The sequence below is a fragment of the Camelus bactrianus genome, chromosome 4 (genome assembly GCF_048773025.1).
Source record: "Camelus bactrianus isolate YW-2024 breed Bactrian camel chromosome 4, ASM4877302v1, whole genome shotgun sequence".
In the NCBI taxonomy this organism is placed as follows: Eukaryota; Metazoa; Chordata; class Mammalia; order Artiodactyla; family Camelidae; genus Camelus; species Camelus bactrianus.
The window spans coordinates 67,352,818-67,374,264 of NC_133542.1; the positions used below are offsets into that span (position 1 = coordinate 67,352,818).

The following is a 21,447-nucleotide window of genomic DNA, read 5'->3' on the forward strand; positions in this document are numbered from 1 at the left end:
TTTATTTCCTGCCCCCTGATTTTATTTCTCTCTGTTTAGTGCACACATATTAGGTCTTAGTCTACTCCATGCTCCCTTCTCCTCGGTGGAGCCCCAGCACCAGGGTGGAGCCCCAGTTGTATAAATGTCACATAACCCTGTTCCCATGGTCACAGTTGGACCACAGAGGTGTTCACCTGACCCAAACCAGGTCCTTGAGCCAGCGAGTGATGCATTTGACAAGTCAAGCTTGTTTGAGGAAACAACTGAAGGAGGTGGGGAGGGAGGGAGAGAATGGGGAGAATGGGAGGGATGGAGGAAGGAGGGCGGGAAGGGAGGAAGGGAGGATTCCTTCGTGCCTTGCCTTAATTTGTGCAGCTACTAACTGAGACACTGGGCATCCCTCCTGAGGCTTATCCCTGAACTGTCCAGGCTGCAGGCCTGACCAGTGTCACCAGATCACAGAATCACACCACATCCTTCCTGTGGTCTGCCACTGACAGGGACCCCTCGGAGGAGAGAGGGTTCAGGGACAGTCTAGAGGAAGGACCCCCTGTAATGTGATGACGTTGACCAGGAAAGCCTCCTCCTGCTGGGCCAGAGATTAAACTGGGGGTGTGTGGCTTTCTTAAGGAACAGTGATGACTCAGGTGCTACCTACTGAGGGTTCCTGACGCGGATGCCCGTGACAACCAGGAAGACCAGAATCCAAGCCTCCCGACTCCTGCAGACAGGAAGGGTGCTCAGGGCCGGGAGCTCCCTGGAGGGTCCAGTGCTGTTTTGGTGCCAGGTAGTGGGTGCCATCTGCCAAAGCCAGGCTCTGTTCTAGGGCCCCTCCGCAGGCTCCTCCGTCCCGGCCATCCTGCTCCTACCTCCCCCAACCCCCCACTAAGCTCGCTCTCCTACCTTCGTCCCACCTCCTGGCTGCCGCCACCACTTCTTATTCATTCTTGGCTTCCACTCTCTGCTTTCTTTCTGTGTCTCTTGGCTTCTGGCCTTGCAGAAACAGAGCTCTGCCTCTCTCGGGAGGCTCCCTCTCAACCCCCAGAGACAGGCTGTGTTGGCTCAGGTGGTCACTGTTATCCATGCTGCCTCCCAGGCCACAGGCCCGCCTGGGGGGTTGGCTGCCTCTGTGGCAGGCGCACACCTTACCCCAGTATCTCCAGTATTCAAAGGTGGGTCACCTGGGGAGCTTTATTCTACGGGGGGCTGTGGGCCTGGCAGCCATCAGAGCATGATACATCTCTCTCCAAGATATGTGAGGAAGGAGCAAACGAGTCGTGGAGGTGAATGTGCTTTGAAAAGTAGAATGGGCCCGGCTGGCACAAAATATGTGTTACTGAGAACATTAACAGTCCATTATATCACTATTCATGGAAATTTTGCTTCCCTGGAACTTGCCAGCTGAGGGCAGTGGTTACAATGGCCATGCCATGGTCTTTGGTTTCCAACCCTTCTCCCGAGAAGTCGCTGGGACACCCAGCCTCCCTCCGCCTCCTCCCACTAGTGCTGCTTCATCTAGAACCCTCCTTACCTGCTTCCCCGCGGCTGTTCCGGGGGCTCAGGGCTCTCTGGATGGGGCCCACAGAGCCCCCTCTTCGGCTGCCAGTGTGTTCCCAGGTGCTTTCACTTTAGAGCTACTTCCACAGGGAAGTTGGGACATTCCTGAGAGCTGGGAACCAGCTTCTCCTTTTCAGCCCTGCCCACAGCGAGTTGGGGGTGGGGGGTTGCTGTTCACAGCTTCCTAGCTCAGATATTCTGGCCCTTTGGACAGAAGGCCTCTTCCTCTGTCAGGATCCCCAGTTCTAGAGATGGGAGCATGACTGACTCAGCTGGGGTCAGACGTCCATACCTGCACAATCAGCCACAGCCAAGGACCGTGTCGTAACCACCTCCATAGATAGGGAGTGGGCAGCTGGGCAGGGGGTCGCCCGGAGCCTAGCAGGCACCACTAATGGTGCCGACTCCCAGTCCTTCACACCAAGGAACCCGGCACATGTCACAGCGCTGCCCTGGGCCACCAGATCTCTGCCCATCACCTAAGCCAGTGATGCAGGCCGGCATCAGGCACCTGGATGCTCTGTTTCTTGCTCACCTCGGGCCCCGGAGACAGATTTTCCTCTCTCCCTTTTTTCACCTGACAGCTGTTCTTTAGAGCCCAGGCTGGACTCTCAGGTCCCAAATTCCCTCCGCTTGTTTTGGAATCCGAGGGGTGAGGGGCAGGAAGGGGGCCAGCTTACCAGACAGTTGGCCCTGACATCCGAGAGTTCCCAGGCTGGTACGGGGCTCCGGCCCCTCTTCTCCTACCTTCAGATATGTTCTTTATTCTTCTTATTTTCTGGTAATAGCTCTCCTGAGATACAATTCCTGCACAACACAATTCACCAGTTTAAACTGTATATATAGTTCAATGTTTTTCGTGTATTCACAATTATGCAACCATCACTACATTTAGTTTGCAACACCCCTCTCCCCATCCCCATTAGCATGGGTCCCTTTTTCACCCCACCCCTCCCACCAGCTATAGACAACCCTTAGCCTACATTCTGTCTCTATTTGCCTATGCCTGACACTTCCTATCAGTGGAATTGTACAATATATGGTCTTTGGTGACTGGTTTCTTTCACTTAAGATTTTCAAGGTTCGATCAGGCTGTAGCAGATAGCAGGACTTTATTTCCTCTTCTGGTAGGATAATATTCCATTGTATGGACATTGTTTATTCATTAATCAGTTGGTGGACATTTGGGTTGTTTCCACCTCTTGGCAATAATGAATAATGAATAATGCTGCCGTGAAGATTCATGTACTAGTTTTTGCGTGGACGTATGTTTTCATTGCTCTTGGGTATATAACTAGGAGTGGGATTCCTGGGCCATCCAGTAGCCTTCAACTTTCTGAGGACATGCCAGACTGTTTTCCAAAGTCAGTGCACCATTTTATATTCCCACCAGCAGTGTAGGAGGGCTCCAAGTTCTCCATATTCTCACCAACACTTGCAATTATCTGTCTTCTTGATTACAGCTTCGAGAAGTTCTTACTGTCCATTCTCAAAGGCCTTGCTCAGAGGCCACCTCTTCCACGGTCCCCTCTTTACTTTCTGGCTTCTCGTCTTGGAACTCCCCCATCTCCTTACAGTTCCACGTAAGGGGGCCTTCATAAAACTCAAATGATGCCAGGGCATGCTGGGGCCGGAGTCAGAACAAGATCCCCTCTGGCCTGTGGTGTGAGTTGAACAGAGATTAAAGAAAGCCCAAACAAAACCAGCACTCCAGAAGCCACTGTCACAGGTGAAAGCTTCCATCAGAGCTGTTCCTCTGGGACAAAGGGCTGGCCCTGAGCTTACTCAGGGCGTGGTTGGTTTGTAAAACAGAAATTCACCTAACTCCATATTTGAGACTTTGGTGGGTGGCAGGGTAGCATATCTGGCATTCATTCTCCATTGTTCTGAAAACAGCACTTTGATTTAAAAAAAATAATAATTCACCCTCTCTTAGTCTATTTGGTTTAGGTGGGCTTGGTCCCATTCAGAGATAATGGCCCCTCGTTTGGTCAATCACAACGAATGGCTCAGGGTGGTCACATGACCCAATCTGGGCCAGTGATAATCAGCCCTGGGACCTTTTCTAGATGAGCCAATGAGACAACACAAACACTGGTCTGCAGAGGGAAAAAAAGAAGGAGATATGCAGAGAAAAAGCAGAAATGGGATTCTGTGTGGCCTCAAACAGAGACAGATTAAGAGAGAAAGAAATAGGTCAGAGGCAGCCTTTTCACTCCTGTGATTTCTGGTTTTGCTTCCTGCGGCGGGTTCCACGACATTCCCCCTTGTTTTATAATATACCCCATTTTTAGCTGAAACTCTCGATTTGCCAAGATTCGTTGACAGAAGCTCAAATCAAATTAGCTCACACAAGAAAGGAGGGGTTTCTGGGCTCACAAAATGAGAAAACTACAGGGGTGAACCCAAGGATGGTGAAATCTAAGACTTCAAACCACATCACCAAGAAGCTGTCTTTTCTTTGTGTGGGCTTTCTTGTTGAGTCGGTTTTCCCATGAAGCAGAAAAGGTGACCCCAGGAACTCCAGGCTGGGTAGAGAGCTCCCTGAAAGAAAGCACCTCTTTCCCAACAGTTCAGTAATGTTGGAGACAGATTCCCATTAGGCCCTGGATCTGCCACTGCTGCTCACGGCTGCTCACTTTCAGCCTAACAGGGATGGGGTGGGGAGGAGGAGAGGAAGAAAGGGCACAGCAGCTGCTCAGGATCTGCCAACGTGGGGGTCACTGTGCAGTCCATTTGGACGGGAGGGAGCCCACTCACAACCTCAGCTGACTGCCTGGGAAGGAGAGCCAGTCACGTTCAAAGAATATTCCTTTCTGCGCCTGAGCCTTCCCAGGCTTGAATATGAAAAGCTAGGCAAGAACTGGAACTGGGCCTGAAAAGGTTGAATTGTTCTGCCTGGGAGAGCAGAAGAATTTAGAGGGGCTAATAATAATAATAATAATAATTAATAATAAAAATAATAGCTAACAGTATTAGCACTCTGCAAAGTGTTCCCCCTGGATTGTTTTACTGAATCCTCACCACTAATGCTATTATCTTCAACTTTTATTATTCTCATTTACAGATGAAATTGAAGTTCAGAGAGGTTAGGTAGCTGCCATCTTATCACACAGCTGATAAAATGCACAATCAGGTTCACAGAGCCAGGCCATCTGGGAACAGAACTCTTGCATTTAACTGCTAGACTATTTTGACTCTCAAGGAAAGGAGATGCCAAAAAAAGGCCAGGATGAGGCTGGAGAACTCTGCGAAGTAAAGGGGCCCATGAAAACTTCCCAGAAGCAGGTTGACCACAGAATTTTAAGGACAGGGTTGTCTAATGTCTGTTAGAAGTTGTTTTTATCAGAGCCCTTGAAACCATCCCTCTGGCTTCCCTAAACCTCCCTCTGCCTGCCTTACACACACATACCTTCTGCAGTGGGTTTCTGGGGGAAATAGCAGAAGGTGACAGCCGCATTCCACATCTTTGTCAGAGCTGTGTGAAAACAAAAGAGCAGACCTGGGTCAGAGGCCCGATCCAGACACTAAACGAATTTAGCAGAAGCCACAGCTCTCAGGCAGAGAGGAGTGTGAAAAGACAAACCATTCCGGAAGTCTGCAAAGCATTGGGGATATCTCTGCATTTCCACCAGATGTGGAATATGGATTTGAATGGATAGTTTTGAAGTCATAAGGGATGATAAATGGGTTACATACAGATGGCAAACTGAGGCTGAGAGAGGCCCCAAACCCTGAAAAAACCAGCACCCCCTCTGCATCTCCCTGCCTCCAGCCTCCGGCTGGAGTTTGAAGATCAAGACCCCAGTTTATGTTTGGCAGAGAGTGGGTCAATGACTTGGGTGAGAGAAGGACCAGGGAGGGGCTCAGAGTCCTTGGGCCTCAGTGTCTGACCCAGAGCACAGGCCCTCTTGTCAGAACTGACACAGATGAACTTCTCAGGGGGAAGCGGGCTGGCTTTGCCGCCTTGGGTGGGAAGGGTCCCAGGGCCTGGCATGCAGCTGTGTCTGTACACGGGCCTCTACTGGCTCCTGCTATAAGGAGAGGAGGGCAGGGAGCCAGGTAGAACTTGGCCAGAGACTCAGGAGAGAGAATGAGACCCGGCTGGTAAACTCTGATGAGGAGAAAGTCTGGAACCTCGGGGCCCCGAGGGGGAGGGTGCCGCTGGCCTGGGCGGGACTGTCTCAGAGGCGGCCCTGAGCGGCAGCCAGAGCCGGAGGAGGGGACGCGGGAAGCTGGGAGGCAAACTTGTCCCGCTGCCCACCTGGGCAGACTCAAGGCCATTAGGTTTCCCAGAGCAGCTGAGAGATGCTTCCTTGTCAGCTGCCAGAGGGGCCTGGAGAACGGCTGGGATCTGGCAGCTACGGAGCTCCTGGGGAGCTCCTGCAGCTTCCCAGGGACCAGAGGCCCCAGTCAGAGCTCCTCTCTGCAGCCCCAGGTGGATGTGGGGAGCAAGACTCCTTTCTTCGCTCCTGTCTTCCCTCCCCCTCCCCAGGAGAGAGCTAGACCTCCCACTGGGCCACGTTCACTAGTGGGGAATCCACTCCCAAGCTTGGCTGTGTCTCCATGTCTGGAGCTCGTGCTCTGCCCCAGCTACCTTCCCACCGGCTGCTGCAGAGGCGATGGGCTGAGCCAGGGCCCGAGGCTCGCCCTGCTGGCTCCTTCCTCTCTGGAAGGTCATCCGCATGAACTCACTGCATTAGGCCTGTCCCCCTCGGCCCCACTTAAAGTGATGGGATCCTGAAATTCGGGCCAACAACACAGTCACCCCAAGTTTCCTGAAGATACAGCTCCCTAGACCTTGCAGGGAGAGGAGAGTGGAGGGACGGGCGTCCGACATTCCTGGCTCCCTCTGCCTAATACAGTCAGTAAAGCCTCATTCCATGCTGATGTCCAACCATCTTTCCCCTTCAAATCTCAGCCCCTTTTTTCGTTCCCTTCATAAACAGCTTATGAAGGACCCTCAGCCCAGTGAGTGACAATTACAGCCCAGTTTTATTTTTCTATTAATGGCTACTAACTGATCTCTGTGAACCCCTCTACCAGTGGGGAGTGATGCACCTTCGACAGGATTTGGTCCCATTCCTAACCTTCAGACACTTTTGGTTATAAAAGCAGTCTTATTCTGGGTAAGATCTGGTTGTTTTAAAACTTCAGGCTCGGATTTGATTCCAAATTTTCTTCTTCCTCCACAAGGTAAGCTAAGCTGGGAGCTCTGAGGGCTTGAGGTGTGAGTGTGAGTGTGTGTGTAATTGTGAGTGTGTGTGAGTCACTGGGGAGTGCTGGGGAGGGCAGGGTGGTCTGTCTCTCTCTCTCACACACACACACACACACACCCTTTCTCGGGGCTCACTTCCAGGTCTGGGTTTAGGGCAGAAGAAAGAAGGAAACGCTGTCTCTCTAGTGGCACCTGGCCAGCCACCCCTGCTGTGAGTCATGGCTGTGGTGAAATGAACTCAATGCCTGCAGGTCTGGCGGTAGTTGGTGGAGGCCCCCCAGGGTCCCACTGACCAAGGACTCAGTTTCTGGCCCCACCCCCCAGCACTGGTGGTCCCTCCCAGACACAACTACACCTACCAGTTATCCCTCAGCCTCAACCACACCCCCAGGGCCCAGACTCTGGCCCCAGGCTGAGAAGGTGCCAGGGAGCCTGCAGCCTCCACCCCCTTCCACCACCCGCAGCCTCTGCTCTGCTCGACCTCTGTGCCTCCCAGGAACCAGAACCCACAGGATCTGACCCTGGCATTGTGCCACCATGTCCCCCTCCAGTGGGTGCCCCGGGGGCAGGTGGCAGCTCCTGGCTAAGCAGACATCCAACCAGGGAATGATGTGTCAGTGTCTTTTTGCAGTCACCCCTGGACTCTACAAGCAGTACTCCTGAGCTCCCACTTCTCTGCTTTGGGGAGAACCACTGGGGTCACCTCCCCTCCTTTTCAGGGCCCTGAGTCGGGGAGGGGGGCATTTTATGATTGCTCATTCTCTCAAAAGGTGAATTTCTTTCTCAAGGCTTTGATGCTCTCTGCAGTAAAACCCACCAAACCTGTTGGGCCTCTCCCCTGCTGGGGGCATGGAGACTTAGGGTGGCCCTCCGGTGAGCCTGAACTGTTCAGTGATCTCTGGGACGAAGATTCCTTTCAGGACCTCCCGCCATGCTGTTACACCAACAGCATCTTCCCACACAGGGCCAGGAACCCAAGGGCCTGGAAGTCATCCTAACCACCCTCCTCTTCTTTTCCCTGCCCCATGACAAACCTCTCCTCCACCATCAGACCCACTTCTCTGCTTCCCATTCAGTCGGGACCCCATCCATTCTCACTGGACATCTGGACACCCCTCAATGCTTTCTACCCGACTTCCTTCCACCAATGGCAGTGACCTTCCTAAAACTGTTGGTCCAGTGTTATCCCTCCCCCCAAATCCTCCTATGGCTCCCTAATACCTGGAGAATATGCTAGCTCTTATGCCCACATTCTGGGTCTCTCTCAACTTGAACTCCACCCTCCTCTCCAGCTAAGTCCTCACTTGCACCCACTGCGCAGGCCCTGGTGGCAAATAGGTTTCATCTAATGCACAGCTTGATGATTTGTAGTGACTGGTCTTGGCACTATGTTGAGGGCTGTGAGGTTGAATCAGTGGGAAGGAGAGTGTGCTATGATCGATTAGTAATGCCTGCCATGGGCCCAGGGGAGGCAGAGCTGTTGGGTTTTTGACACCTTGCTCTGGTTGTTCCAAATCGTCCACTTCTTCCACCCTGGAATCTCCTTCTACCCCTTCTCCAGGGCACACATAGTGCACTATTTGCCACCATAAACTCTCCCTTGTCCCCAGCCTTGCCACATCCTTGCACACACCATCCCCCCTGCTGAGACTCCCTTCTACCTGTCCTCCACTTGTCAAGTCTCTCCTCACTTCCCCATCTTTCTATTTAACTGGGGTGACTTTGCATCTTAGTTTGCCGGGGTTTATACTGTGGTCCAGCGTAATTATTAGCAGACTCCCTTTCACTTTCATACGTGTCCTAGTTTGCTCTGTGAATCATTTTTGCTCACCCTGACTCTAGCACATATGATGCTAAAGGAACCTGTGTCATTTCTAGGTCCGACTTGCCAGTGCCTAGCCCAGGGTCTGGCACAGAGAAGGAGTAGGGTGGAATAGAAGCAGTGGTGAGAAGAAAGAGAAAGCAGATGGCAGGGTGAGAGGTGGAGGACCTGGTGTCGATTGGCTGGCGTTTGAGTGTGGCCCTGGGGACCCAAGTGGACCAGGCGGTAACTACATCAAAGAGGAAGCCTGGGCTTCCCATCAGCCCCGGGCGCAGGTCCCCGAGGGAAGGGGCCAAGATGGAGACACACCCATGGTGAGAGACTATAAAAAACTGACCGAGGGAGGCCCAGATCCTGCTAGCACACCGGTGTCATCAGAAAGTAAGAGTACTGCCGGCAGTACTGCCGGCAGACAAAGAGGAAGTGGGTACAGCAAGGGGCTGCTGAGGCCCAGCTATTGGTCTGCGCTATTATCAGCTATTCGAGTAGCCCAGAGGGTGTTCTGGCCGGGGCACTGCTCGGAGGGTCCCTCCTTCCCTGGACTCTTCCCCCATGGAATGCCCTTCTAGAAGTTCTCAGCTCAAAGGACACTTCCAGAAAGCCTTCTCTGACTCATCGCCCCTCTCCTCAACCTGGAGAGATTAGTCTGCTCTCTCCTCCACGACTGTTATTAGATCATTACTTATGTGACCATCTGCCTAACCTCCACCAGGGCCCCTAATGCAACTTTGGTCAAAGGGCTTGAAATCGGGCGCCCGGGCTCAATTTCCGGCTCCACAGGCTGTGTGACCTTGGGGTGCACCTCTCTCTGCCTCAAATGTAAAATCTTTCCTCACCTGTAAAATGGAGGCAGTTCCAGCAGCGGTCTTACAGGGTGTCATCTCGGCAGTGTGTTCTGAAGCACATCATGTCTAGAACCTTCCCTGACACAAGGCAAGTCCTCCTATTACCAGCGTTCAGTACCTCTGTTACTTGAAGGCAGGGCTGGATTGACATCCTTGCCTCACCCTGTCCCCCTTAGCAGAGTGCCTGGCTTGGTCAAGAAACAACTACCAGATGAACGCATTCTTACTGATGTACCACCTGATTCCAAAAAGACACTAGAGGCCACATGATGATGTATGTCACTGAGAGTTTTGCAAATTTTAAAGCAAGCTTAGGATGTTAGTTATTTCTCTTTGACAGCTCTGATGTCTTCCCATGGATAGCAATCCCTCCCAATGATAGTCTGCTATAGACTGGCATGCACCAACTGGCACTGGGGGTCCCTCCCTCCCAGAGGGTCTGTCTCTGGTTATGAGAAAAGTCTGTGTCCCAAGAAACTGAACTGACATGTGCCTCAGGCCACTTCCTGCCATGGGTCCAGTTCTGCCCTCCAGGCTTCGGCCTAGGAATACCTGCAAGAGATTTGAGGAGGGGGAGGCTTGCAAATCCTGGACAGAGATTTGTGTTGGTGAGTGGAGTGAGGGCCTGGGGAGGTGCCCTGGGCTGGCTGGCCATCCTTGCCCAGGCCTCTGAGGGCAAGTTGGGGGTGTGAGGACAACAGTGCCATGTTTTAGTTAAACCGAGGCTCTTGGTGGACTCCCAGGGAGCCTGAATAATTGACAGTGTGGTCAGCAGCTGACCGCTGCCTCCAAGCGTGGTGGAAATCAATCAGGTCAACATTTACTGCCCCAGCCCCGGGAGGCCCGGGGGTCAGAGGTGAGCAAGGCTGCCCCACCCTGAGTCCTAATCGAGCAGGGAGACCGGAGCCAGGCAGACCCATCGCTGTGCTCAGCCCCGCCCTCTGCCAGCCGGCTTCCTCCTCTTCCGTGGGCTGGGAATCTTCTCTTCATTGGTGGGTAGAAGGGGAAAGCGCCACGGAAACCAGCCTGGAGGAAAAAGTCCAGTCACTGGATAGTTGGGTCTGGAGCTGATGGAGAGGGGAACTTCAGGAGTCCCCAGCTCTTGTGGTCTCCGAAGCCGCAGGAGTGGATGAGGGTGTCCAGGGCGAGTGTAGAGCGAGCGAAGGAACCAGTACAGGCACTGGGAGGCCACTGACTTGTGAGGAAAGGCGACAGGCCTAGGAAGAGGAGACCCTGCGGGGGACAGAGAAGGAGCGGCCCGGGAGGAGCAGTGTGGGTCAGGGGCAGAAGGTGGGACGCTGCCCAGAGGCCAGGGAGGATCAGGACTGAACAGGGTCTGTCTTCTGGATCTAAGGGCCCTCTGTGGGGGCATTTGTAGGAGCATTGTAGGGTGGGTGGGAGCAGAAGCCGATTTTCCTAGAAGCAGGGGCACAGGGGAATTCCAGGGCTCGCAGGACTCACTCACATGCATGACACCCGGATGGAGCCTGGCATCCTCAGGAACACTAAGGATTTAGACCTGGACCAGCTCCGACTTGTAAGTCCTAATTTTTTGTCTGATAGTTAATTCTTTTTCAACCTAGTCCTTGTTGTTTTCTCTAGCCTCTTCCCTGACAATTCTTGTCCAGGAAACCCCTATTCACCCTTCAAATCCCACTTCCAATATCACCTCCCACCCCAGGCAGTTCCTGATATCTCCCCACAAAGGGTTAATCACTCTCCCCTCTGCACCTTCTACGTTCTTTCTTTTTCTGCATGTGTTCGTTCGTTCATTCATTCATTGACAAGTATCGGATGCACACCTACTATGTGCCAGGCTCTGTGCAGACACTGCTGATTCAGAGGGAAAAAGACAGACTGTGACAAACTCCATTTCCAACTAGATGAAGCAAAAAGAGGGGAACTCAAGGAGGCACTGAATAACCAAATTGTCAGGAGGCAGGGCCACAGCCGGACCAGGGGCTCAGACGCTGCCAGCTCCTTCCGCTCCCTCCCCTTATCTTCTATTTTCTCTCTTTTTCTCTCTCCTCTCTCTGTCTCTCTGTCTCTGTCTCTTCAGCTTCCCTCTCCTATTCCAATTGGCTTCCACTACTTTGTGGGAAACACAATTGCTCTTAGCTCCAGAGTCTCCACCAGCGAGAATATAACTGTCTCCCCCCAGTTCCAGTCTAAAAAAACAACTGCAGGAAAGGAGCTGGTTGGCCAGGTTTGGGCCAGGAGCCCACCCCTCCTTAACCAATCAGCTGAAGCCATATAGTGAGGTCATATGATGAGGTGGCTCCTGGGACCACCTACCTCCCTAGAGTAGGGAGAGGAGCTGGCCCCCAAAAGAAGCAGGAATCTTTTTCCAGAAGGAGCAGAATGCAGGGAGGATGGGTTGGTCTTCCACTAGCAGGGGTTTCATAAGGCCCCATGTTGCAGAGGAAGGAATCCTGGTACCAGCAGTCTGGAGGCTACAGTCCAGGGACCCTCACCTTTCCAGTGCCCTGGACCCCTTTGACATCAAGTGAAGACTGTAGGCCTCTTCTCAGAATAATGCCTTCGAGGCACAAAATTTACAAAGAACACCAATTACGTAGGTTCTGTCCACAGCCCTTTTGAGGACCTTGAGGACCTTGAACACCAAAGGAGTGTGAAAAGACAGGTTACTCAGAGATGTGCTGTGGAATCTCCTGGAGGAAAGAGGTGGGAACCTTGGCCTTTCCCTTGAGGGTGGAAGCTGTTAGACTGGCCTGGTGTGGGATGGCCCTGAAGGAAGCCAGCAGCAAAGGAAACTCTTGGAGGGAGTAAGGTTAGTAACCAGGTCTAGCACCAAGGCTTCCGCAGGGTGCTTGGCTGCTGACTAGGACTGCTTAACGTAAAGGAGACGTTTGGCAAAGTGTCAGGTGGTGCGTACAACCGACGGAGGACTGGAGAAACAGGCTTGACGGGAACCCAGGGAGTGCCAGCTGGTCACCGTGACCCCTGCTGGCACCTGGAGATGGTGTCATTCTGCTGCAGTGGCCCTTTAAAAGTCTGACGTTGTTTGACAACATTGTAAAATCACTATAACTCAATAAAAAAAATGTTAAAAGAAAATAAAAAGTCTGACGCTGGGTCTCTGTGTCCCTCTAATGATCCAGGGTCCTGGGAGGATGTGTCAAGTTGGCCACACCTTAGGCCAAATGTCCAGAATATCTGCCCCAGTCAGTGTCTGTGGTGGGAGGCAGGGATCCTCACCATCATGGGATCCCCAAATAGATACTGGTTAATCTAAGTACCAAGTGACTGCTATGGCTTGTTCTGAGGGGTGTGTGTGAGTGTGCATGTGTGCGCGCGTGTGCACACTCGAACTGAGGCTCTGGGTCACCTCCCCAGTGCTGTTCTGTTGAGAACGCAGGCCTGTGGTGCTGTGAGGAGACGTGTAACCCTGGGAGAGAGGCTCCACCTCCCCCACAAGGAAACACTGCTGGCCTGCGGCAGAGATGAGCGCCTTTCAGGAAGTGACCCCTGCCTTTAGAAACAAGGGTTGCTGAGCCCTTATTCGGAACCTCAAGCCGGGGCAGCAGATCCCGTGTCTCCATCTCAGCCACCTCTGCCCTCACAGCCTCCAACCCAGGGCCTGGCACTGATCCCTGGCCCGCTGTTCACCAGTCTGTCTCTTCTTCCTCTGGGCCACACAGCCAGGCTGCATTTCCCAACCCTTCCTGGCAGGGAGGTATCGAACGTGACCTAGGGTGGGCTGATGGAACATGGACAGCCATGGCCCGAACCACATCTAAGCTCTGCCTAAAAAACTCCATAAAAATCCTCAAGACTCTGCAATCCTCCAAATTCTCCCCGTATCCAGCTGAAAGCAGATGACTCTGAGGCTCCAGGGGAGAGGGCAGCCACAAGAAGAAGAGAGCCCAGGTCCCTGAATCACCACGTGGAAGGCCCAACCACCCATCATCCACCACAATACCTGCCACGTGAGCCAGAAAGACGACCTGCTGTACCACTGAGATGGGGGCCCAGTGAGGCCAGGCGCCGGGCTCCCCGACACACTCAGCAAGTGGCTGCCGAGCCAAGTTGTTCTGTCATCCTGGACAAAGCATGGCCCTGTCCTGGGCCTCAGATTCCTCGACTATATTAGAAGCCTGGACCAGGTAGCCTCCAGGGGTCCTTCCTTCTGGGGCAAGGGGGAATTCTAGCTACAGACACACACACACACTCCTGCACTGGGAGCTGCTTCTGTAAGGACAGGCCCTGGAATGGCTCCTGGCTGTGATTTCTCTCCAGCACCCAAATGAGGACAGCATTCCGGAACCTTGTTTCTAACAGACGTCAGTTTAACAAAAACACGTGCTGCAGACCAATAAAATGTGATGGCCAACTCCAGTGATAAAAATGCGTCTGTTTACATGTATTTTTACACCTTCCTGAAACATAAAAGGACTTAAGTTCTAATTGGATGGTGTCTGCACAGACAGCACTGCAGGGGGGCAGGAAGTGGCAGCCTTTGTTCTTATAACCTTGTGATCCTGTGGGACTAAGCGTCCATCCTCGTTGCCTGTTCTCTCCGACTCCTCCAGGGCTGCTGGGAGGCGGGTGCAGCGGGAAGGGAAGGACAGCAGATGTTGTTGAAGATAATTTCTTCCCAGGCCTCTGCTTTGGTCCTTCTTCCCTTTTTTTACGGGGAGAGCGGTACCAGTGAGGCTGCAGTCTTGGGCTAGGACTTAGTGACAAAGGCCCTTGGATGGTAACATGGCTCATGGTCCACACCTCTCCACTGGGCACTGCTCTACATGCTTTGCATATAACATGAACCCATTTAAACCTCATGGTAATCTTTTTTTAGGTGGAGGGGAGCATTTTCCAGATAGGGAAACTGAGGCACAGAGAGGTTGAGAACTTGTCCAAAGTCACACAGCTCACGAGTAGACAAGTTGGTATTTTCACCTCGCCAGCTTTGGCTCCAGAGCTGCCTCTCTAGGTTGGGAGAAAGATTTTGATCCTTATCTTAAAAGCCACCAGAAGCAGAGGAAAGGAGCAGCAAAGTGAACACGGACTCAAAAGCTGGCTCTCTGCTGGGGGCAATTTTACCCACCCAGGGGACATTTGGCAATGCCTGGAGACATTTGTGGTTGTCACAGTGGGGAGGATGTGCTACCAACGTCTAGAGGGTAGGGGCCAGGGCTGCTAAACATCCTATGATGCCCAGGACAGCCCCCACCCCCCCACTGCCCTCAGCAAAGAAATATCCAGCCCCAAATGTCACTAGCACCTAGGTTGAAAAACCCTGCTGTGAAGTTAGGCAGGTCTGTGACCTCGGCCACTTCCTAGCTGTGTGGCCCTAGGCAACTGGCTTACCCTCTCTGAGCCTCAGTGTCTTCAAGAGAACATTGGGTAGGGTATTAATGAGACAAGCCTGACACAGAGGACGTGCTCAATAAATGGAACCCTTGTCATCTTCATTTTCCTCTTCCCCGCACCGCCCCTCCTCCCCCTCCCCAGGCCCTGTCACATTTCTTGACCGAAAAACGGAACTGGGCCCTTCCCTGCGAGCCTGGGAGAGTTATGAGTTTATATTCTCCTGCTCGCTCCTGGATGTGCCGACATCTTCAGCTCCTCTAATTACTTATTTAAAGGCTATCGATTCCTTGGCTGCTGCTGGGAGGCCTCGCGGAATTGCCTGTCTCGCAAAGAGCAGGAGTGCCTTGGCCTCCAGACGGGGCTGCAGCCTGACATAACCAGGCAGGGGGTTATCTGTGCCGGGGGTGCTTGTGAAATATTCATGTGTTGATTTAAATACCGAGGATGTCAGAGCTGGAAAGGGCCAGAGAGATCATATCAGCAAACCTTGCCCTCGTCCAGAAGGGGATGCATCTGTGTGTGGTGGGGAGGGCGCCGGGCACAGGATTCAAGACAGACACCAAGACCTTGGGCTCTCCGTGCGACCTTGGGTGGGTCACTTGCCCTTTCTGAGCCTTTGATGCCTCAACTGTAATGAGCAAAAGGGGGCTGGGAGGCTGAAATGAGATGGATATATAGGAATAAACTTAGCCCACAGTAGGCCTGTAAAATTTAATTGCATTTAAAGTCAGCAAGTCTGTCTTTCCTGAATTTTCTCCCCTAGAAATTTCCTACAGTTGTGAAAGGTGTATAAGATGATGAATGTGATCACCTTGTACCAGGCCAGACAAAGGGATGGCTGATAAATGTCAAGTGTGTTTGACCAGCATCTATTAGTGCCCAGGCACTGTGCTAAGTCCTAGGTGATGTGCTAAGGGCTTAACAGGCGCTAACTCTCAGAATCTCCCAACAACTGCGGTGAAAGATATTATGAGTCCCAGCGGCGTGCTGGTAACCTGACTGATGGGGGTGGGGGCAGGGGGGTCCTGATTTGTAATGTTTGCCAGTTTCCTTTGTATAAATCCTCCCACCACGACCGATGACCAGAGTGACATCACTGAACACAGAGTTGTGATGAGATGTACCCACCACTGGATCTCTATTTACAGATGAGGAAACTGAGGCTCAGAGAGGTTGAGTGATTTGGCCAACATCACACAGCATGATGGGCCAGAACTAGGACAGGCCCACATCTCCTTTACCCCAGTCCCAGTACTTAGGCCAGCCCTGGGGCCTCGTCCTCCCCTCGACCCTGAAGCTTGTTCAGGAAGCCAGCAGAACCACTTGGAGCACCGGCTCCAGCTAAGGCCGGTGCCAGGTAATTAGAGATGATATTCTGACTGATCCCAACAAACTGTGGGGTAGGAATTCTGATTGCCAATTCATGGAGGAGGGGACTGATGCTTACGCAGGTGAAGTGACTTCCCTAAGGTCACAGAGCTGAAATGAAGTAGACTGGATTCGCACTCAGGCCTTCAGTGACTCTAAAGCCCACATACCTTCCTTTCCACCATCCGGCCAGGCCCTCCCGTGGACCACCAGCCCCCAGACTGCCTGGTGCACAGAGGGATACATGTGGAAACCCCACAGGTGTTCACAGACTCACTTGTTTCCAAAACTCACCCCCTTTCTCTGTCTCAGTGGTAGATATTTGAATCAAGTAGGATTTGAAGGAAAGCAAGCATCAGGCCTCACGTCTGATCATCTGAATCAGGATCTCAGGGGAGGAGGAGTGAGGACCAAGTGCCTCTGGTGTTTAAAAGCTTTCCAGGGGGTTCTGATGTGCAGCTGGGCCTGGGAACCACAGCCCTGTCTCTTTGTCACCCTTGGTGCCCGTCCGAAGAGGCAGCTGCTAATGGGGATGTGTCACACCTTAGAGAAAAACCCCAAGTGCTAACACCTGGTCCTCGAAGACGCCAAGGATGTGTCGGTGTGCGATGGTTTCTGGGTCTTCAATGGACTCACACCAGCTTCAGCCTCTCCCTGAATGAGTCTCCTGGTCACAGGACTGACCTCTAAGAGCAGTGAGCGCTGGACAAACACACAGGGCAGCTTCTCTTCTTCCCTGACTCAGTAGCCCATCTCACTCATTTATTCATTCACTCAGCACACATTAATAGCGCCAAACGCTGGGCTGAGTGCTGGGGTACAACAGCGACCAGCGGGCACAGGGCCGGCCCTCAAAGAACGTCCAGACCAGCGGATGCAACCAGACGAAGAAACTTGCATTCACAATTTCAGGGAATTTTCTGGCTTGGTTCAGAAAAATGAACGATACTGCAGGAGGCAGGAGGGAAATGCTGATGTCTGGCCTCTGAAAAGGGAGGAGAGGAAGAGAAGAGGGTTGGGCAGGGAAGAGAGAGTGTGAGATGCCAGTAAGATGGAGAGAGGATGGCTGAGCATCGGAGCCGAGCAGCAGGCGCGGGGGTTCTGACAGCACAGCCCGCGTGGCTGCAGGGCAGACCCCCCTCGGGCTGGGAAATCTAGAGCAAAATGTGCGTTCCTCATGCATGGTCTGTGTGAGCGGCTCAGAGAGGAACTGCGTGTCACTTCAGGGCCAACACCAGGCAGCCCAGGGGTGAGAAGGAGAGGGGGCTGGGAAAAAGAAGCTTCTCTGCAGAAAGGCGGGGAGGCAGGCCTCTAGCTGGATGCAAGAGGGCCCAGGGCCCCAGCTGCCATTGGGCTGTTCATCAGAGTAACTGCCAACGTGAGGAGGCACGTGTAGGAGAAGCGTGTGGCATTACGGAGTATGAAATAGTCTGAGGAGGGGAGATCGTAGTCACCACTGACTGAGCAGGTATCACGTCCCAGATTTTGTGCCACGCAAGGCACACATCATGTCTTTGAATCCTCACCAGCTTTTTATGAGGCAGCAACTGTCATTATGCCCATTTTACAGACGAGGAAATGGAGCCTCAGAGAGGGGATGTGAGTGCCTAAAGACACACAGCAGGTTCGCTGCAGTCAGGATTTGAATCCAGGTGCCTATAATTTGAAAACCCATGCCCATTGCCCCGACCATGTAGAAGCTGTCTGGGCTTCTATTCCTCGTATGTTAGAAGGCCCGCGAGCCCAGAGATAAAATAAGCAACAGAAGGCGCACACAACCGGTGACAAACGCACAGAAGGAGTGGCCGCCCTCGTTATGGCTGAGGATCTCTGGCTGGGAGAAGCAAGAGAACTCGCCCAAGGTCACAGATGAGAAGGTGGCAGAGCTGGGAACCCAGGAAACTCACGGCCCAGGCTCCGCTCTGCCCCCACAGCTGTTGGAAGGCAGCGGCCTCCGCCTCAAACTTCTGCTTCCCTGCCAACAGGGGGGGGGGGCAGCAGGCACTCAGGCCCGGGCCTCAGAGCAAGGGCCTCGGGCGGCCCGGGGTGGGGGTGGGGGCGCCGCCTCCCCAGTCACCCGCAGGGAAGTCTTTAAAAGGTGTCAGGTTCATCTCCTTTGTGGTAGAAAAAGGGAAAAAGACAAGGCCTGACCTGAATGCAAGGAAGATGGGGATGATTCCTGCTTCACTCATCTGTTTGGCCGAGTCAGCAATGCAGGGAGGCCTCCCGGCCTCAGAACAGAACCGCAGGAATCTGCAGCTACGCGGGAGTTTCTCTGCACCGGCTGGCGCGGGCTGGACGCGAACAGAGGGGACCCGGGCTGCTGCTTTTATCCTCGGCTGTGGTTGCTTTCTCTACCCGCTCCCATCCTGCTTCCAGCCCATGTCTTTGGAAGGCCTCTTGCCTCAGACTTCACGGCACTCAACAGTCTAGAAAGCCCTTACAAAGAGGTCCATGCTCTCTAAAGTGGCTCATGATTCTGATGGGCTTTTCGGATTATAAAAGGCGAATCCACAGTAGCCCCCTTAATGCGGCAACATTTACAAAACTCTTTGCAAGCCACAACGTGTTTTATAGTTTGCACTGTCCTTTGCAGCCAAAAAAAAAATGCATGCCTCTCCAGAGAGACTTTTATAGTTTGCAAGCCCTGCTCACACCCCTCGCCTCATCTGAACTGCAGAATAGCTCCAGGGTGAAGGTCAATAATGACATCCAACCCTCGCACGGCACTTAGAGGTGCCCGGCACTGGTGTGAGTGCTCTGCGTACATCACCACGTTTCACTGGCACAACAACACTGTGAGGCTGATATTCTCATCCCTGTTTACAAATAAGGACACTTGGGCCCATGTGGTAAAGCGTCTTGCTCAAGATCACAGCAGGGTTGTTAAGTAGCAGAGTCCAGATTTGAGGCATTGATGTCTGATGGGATGAAGTCAGGTTTTGTGTCCATTTTTCAGATTAGGAAAACAAAGGCCCAGCTCTGCCTTGCTCCCGGTGTCTCTATCGGCACAACTCCTGGCTTCCCCTTTCCTTCTCTGTAGAATCAAAGGGCTAAGCCTGCCCTGGTCTCTTCTCAGCTCTGAACAAATACAAGGCATAAAGGTGACTGTGGAAGCTGGAGGAGGGCCACACCTGTGTGGCCACCGTGCGATGGGAGCCCTGCCTCAGGTTCCCCCTCTAGGGCTTGGCTCTGCTCTGCACAGAAGGTCACCTGAGGCCTCTCCTGGGACCTCCTGTCTCACACATGCAGTGGGAAGGGCAGAGTGAGGGCAGGGAGGGAGCAGAGAACTTCTCTGAGGGCCTGACTCAGGGAAGGGAGCTACAGAGAGGAGAGTGAGCTCCCCTTGAGAAACTCAAGGGAAAGCCTGGGGAAAACCACACAGTCCAACTACCCCCTCACCCATTGCACAAATGGGGAAACTGAGGCCCACAACACGCACCTCCTTCCCCTCTCAAGGGCCCTCCTAAGCAGCCGAGCCCTTGGAGACACCCTCTCTGTGGCCACATCACCTGCACCCGGTCCTGGCCCAGCCCTCACCAGCTGCGGCCCACCACCCTTAATGACCCACGTGATCACAATCGAGCTTCAGGCCTTTCAGGGAAAGCACAGGGGGATCTGATCAGTGCAGGAGGCTAGGAGGAGGCGCTTGCGCTGAGGCCCCAGTGCAGGTAGCTGTGACTACGGGGAAGAATAGGTGCTAAGGCCATGTGCACCGGACCCTGAAGAGGTCCTGAGAGCAGGTCGTTGCGGCTTAGCTGTGGCTCTGAAATTCAGGGCAGTGGCGGGAAGTGAGCTCTCAGAGTGGGTAGAGACCAGATCACAGGGCCTTTGAATTTGGTCTTCATCTGGAGGGCACTGGGGAGCCATGGAAAGTATGTATGCAGGGGAGTTCCCGGAAGCCTGAAGCTTTCTCTAGCCCTGGGAAAGCCTCGAGGAAGGCAGAGCTGAAGTCAGCTGAAGCCAGCTCTCTCTTCTTTGGAAAGCTGGCTCTTGGCAGGGCTTGCTGGAATTCCAGCTCCACTGCCTCCCAAGATCCACTGCTATGTGACCTTGGCCAGATGACCTACCTCTCTGTGCTTCAGTTTCCTTCTCTGTGAGCTGGGATGACAGTGGTGATTCTCTGAGAGGGATTTTGTGAAGACTCAGAGACGTGCCACTTGTGAAGCGTTTGGCACACAGTAGGTCCACATGCGTTGGTTCCCATTTTCCGTTCCCATCCCTGAGTCCCACCCATCACTGTGCCTCTACACCCCAGACGGCAGGAAGCAGGATCGGAGGAACATTTCCGCACCAGTCAAAGTATTTATAGCTGTGTTCTGTCAGCTTCTTGCTGTTTTTCAGTTGCATATATATTTTTACATTCTCTTCCATCACACATGGTTTCTCAGTGCGGCTGAGAAGCGGTGGGGGTGCATGGATACAGAGGGTGGCAGGTGTAGAAGGTGGAGACAGATGGCCCAGAGAGCACCTAAGCACCGAGGACCCAGCCTGGGTCATTTCTCTCCAGCTCAGAAGCCACCCATGGCTCCCCAGAGCCCTCTGCACAAAGCCCAGCCCCTTCACTGTGGTGTGAGGAGGCCCCCGCGCCCCACGGCATTCCTCTCCCCTTGCCCTCTGCCCACTCTGAGCCACTCGCTTTCCTGGATGTGCACAGTGCAGGAGAAAGTATGCTGGACCAAGCTCTGCCACTCACCAGCTGTGTGACCTGGAGCAAGTGCTTTTCCCTTTCTGATCCAAAGTCTCCTGTCCTGGGAGAGGGAGCAGCACTTCCAGCCCCCTGGAGCTGCTGTGAGGATTAAATGCAAACGTGTCTGATTGTGAATGAATTATAGTTGTTACTGAAGGTGCTCCAGGCCTTTGCACAGGCTGTTCCCCCAACTAGGAATTCATTCCTCCTCCCAAACCCACCTCCACTTAGCGGAGTCCTTCAGGGCCACCTCTTCAGGGAGCCCTCCAGGCTCTCCGCAGGGCAGAACTTGGAGGAGAGTTCCTTCTCTAGAGATGGTTTATATACTCCTTGCTAATAAAAGTAGCCTGCACCCTCCCAGTACAAAGCCTCCCTGGGTCCTGTCCTATCCTCACACCATCCCCCTGGGGAGTGGGCACCGTGTCCCCATTTGGCAAATGAGGAAGTGGATTCAGGAAGGAAAGTGAGTCATCTAAGACCCCCTCCAGCCAGGACTTCCAGTCAAGGCCACGAGTACCGTGTCAGGCAGGTGCCTTCAGAATAAAGGTTGGGCAAACAGCCCTTTCCCACGGAAACTGGGGCTCTTCTCCTAGTCTCGGAGCCCACTCAGGCCCACCTCTCCAGCCTCTGA

General features: G+C 53.3%; 1 long non-coding RNA gene across 1 annotated transcript in view; it reads right to left on the reverse strand.

Moving 5' to 3' along the window:
* Nucleotides 1-1,127: 1,127 nt before the first annotated feature.
* The window catches only part of LOC141577494 (uncharacterized), a 40,899-nt gene continuing 20,579 nt past the window's right edge, over nucleotides 1,128-21,447 (reverse strand). The window contains exons 3-4 of the long non-coding RNA XR_012506543.1: nucleotides 4,952-5,017; nucleotides 1,128-2,346 (exon numbers count right to left, since the gene is read on the reverse strand). This is a non-coding gene — a long non-coding RNA (uncharacterized LOC141577494). The remainder of the gene's footprint in view (nucleotides 2,347-4,951; nucleotides 5,018-21,447) is intronic.